Here is a 2813-nt window from a genome sequence, read left to right as displayed (position 1 = left end):
TGAAAATCAACTTATTCATGAACTTATAAAACCAATAAACTCCTAAAGTAAACAGCATATTTATATGAGAAAAAGCTTTATTTTTAAAAAGTTCTGTTAGAAGAGTGGCACTGTTTTTTGTTTTACATTTGTGCAAATCTAATGTCTGGCTTACTAAAAAGACAAATGGATTCTCATATCTGTTATGATATATAATTTGGATGAAGTACTTGAAGAAAATATAGCCTCACATGGATATAAGACAGTTGGAAAAGGGAGGAGTATTTTCAGAGCTTTTTCTGATAACTGTGAATATTACTCCATGATGTTACACCAAACTGGATAAAAAGCTTTTCCACCCTCCACAAGCCCAGGCACAGCAGCCAATAAGGAACAGTGTGAAATAGTGAGCCCCAGGAGTTTGGGCAGTCCATGAGGGGCTTCTCTGGGGAGAGGGCCATGAGAGGCCAGCATGCCAGCTTTCTTCCATCCAGACACTTCCTCCCCTAGCCACTGCAACTGAGAAAGTAGCCATGCCCCCTCCCCTACCCATTACAACCATAAGAGTAGTGTGAGCAGAGAAGTTTGCCAACAGCTGCTTCTCTCCCGCAGGTGCGCACTCCAGGCTGAGGTCTCCATAGAGAGTGGGGCCCATGCCTCTTCCCTTTGAGAACTTGTGGTAGAACAAGGGTGCACAATTTAGGAACCCCCTGCCTGCTGGTGTTTCACAGGGTCACACAACCTGGCACCACAGATAAGCAAGCCAGTCCCAGTTCCCTAGGGACACGAGAGGAGTGCAGGGGGACACAGGGTAGAAGTCTAGGAGCTGGATTGGATGGCAAGGAAACATGCACGGACATACCTGATGGGAGGGACTGGTGGGGTGCTGAGGAAAGGGGTTCTGGGAGCACAGCTATCCCTTCCTTTGGAGAGCTGCCATATTGGATAAGGATGTGGCATACAGGAGAAACAGCCTAGCCCCTGGTTCCACGGCAACCCAATGCCTCGCACTCAGGTGCGCTGGCTGACCAGGTGCTGCAGCCCCTTCCTCCACTCATTACAACAGGGAGAGCAGTTTGAGCTAAGAAGTTCATGAGCGGCCGCTTCTCTCCCACGGGTATGAGCTCCTGGCTGAAGTCTCCACAGAAGAGGGGCCCACACTTCTTCCTGTGAGGATTTGTACTGGAACAGGGGTGCAGATTCTGGGAACTCCCTGCCCACCGGTGTTTAGCAGAGACACATGCCAGTGGGTCGGACACACAGATGGGGGTTGGTTTGAGAGCTGGCCTAGGGGAGGGACCACATGTGGACTGAACTGACAGAAGTGTGCTGTGGGGGACCAAGGAGCAGCGATTTGGGAGAGAGCCCACCCCTCCCCGCAAAAAACCTGCACTACTAGACAAGCGCGGAAAGATCCCAGCCCCAGGCCTTAGGACTCAAGCGTTCAGGCCTTAGGACTCAAGCGTTAAGGCCTTAGGAATTTGGAGAGCTTGTCCTAACCCATCTACCAGTGGCTCCCCCTAGTGACCAGAAAAGCAACTCCTGAGCCCTGCTGAGACTTTGCAAAAGAAAGCCTTTCAGGCTCCCACAACCTGGCCACGAACTGCATTCCTCCTCCCATCTCGGTGGTGGTAGAGATCAAGCAAACAAACCCCTGGGAGCTATAGAGTCCCTCCTAAAGCTTGGGGCACTCAAGTACTCCACTTGGGGGACCAGAGCCTACCATGGGCACAGAAGAATATCTCACAACTGCCTTTCTTTCACATAAACATCAACCAATAACAGGCAGAACAACTCGATAGCTCATCATAGCGTCTTCCAACTCGAACAAACAGGGAGTGGCTGATTCATATTCACAAGTACCACCTGCCATCCCGGAGATTAAGCTGGGGGGCCCAACACAATCCATCCACACTGCTGGGAAAAGATGAAGACAGCAAGACAGAGGCAACCTGAGAGGATCATCAAACCTGCTTAAACAACAGCCCATAGGCAACTGGGACCAGCACTCTTCTCCCCTGCACGATGAGGGATTGATTTTCTGGGATCCCGGGAGAAGAGGACCGCAAGCCAGGTCTAGCATCCCCAGAACTTAATCGAGAAGCCAGATGAGAAAGAATCAGCAAAAGACCTCTGGATGGCCAAAGAATAACAACATCTGCTTATTGTGAGAGTATTTTGAGAAGGTTAGCCAAAGCTTTAGCAGAAAAACACCTGGGAAAGCTTCACCAGAGAGTCCTTCTCCACCACGACAATGCTCCTGCTCATTCCTCTCATCAAACGAGGTGAATTTTGTGAGAGTTTCCATGAGAAATCATTAGGCATCTACCTTACAGTCCTAATTTGGCTCCTTCTGACCTCTTTTTGTTTGATAATCTTAAAATAATCTTTAAAGGGCGCCCATTTTTCTTCTGTTAATGTAAAAAAGACTGCAATGACACGGTTAAATTCCCAGGACCCCCAGTTCTCTAGAGATAGACTAACTTGCTGGTATCATCACTTACAAAAATGTCTTGAACTTGATGGTGCTTATGTTGAGAAATAAAGTTTATATTTTTATTTGTATCTTTTAATTCCATTTTTCTATGAAATTTATGAAGCGCCTCGTAAAAAGCTGTATAAACTCTATACATTTTTCTGAAACCTAATTATTTTGCACTTGCCCATAGGAGATTTTTAACTACTTGTTCATCTACAATGCAGGTTAATTCCATATTTAAAAAGAGAAGAAAATAAAAGAAATACTTATATAAACCAACTTAAGAAAAATGTAATGCATTCAAATTATACTTGATGCAATGTTTAGAAAATCTTCAATGTATTATTAAGAAAAT

The sequence above is a fragment of the Propithecus coquereli genome, unplaced genomic scaffold (genome assembly GCF_000956105.1).
Source record: "Propithecus coquereli isolate 6110/MARCELLA unplaced genomic scaffold, Pcoq_1.0 Scaffold108, whole genome shotgun sequence".
Classification (NCBI taxonomy): Eukaryota; Metazoa; Chordata; class Mammalia; order Primates; family Indriidae; genus Propithecus; species Propithecus coquereli.
Note: the sequence above shows the minus strand (reverse complement) of the source record.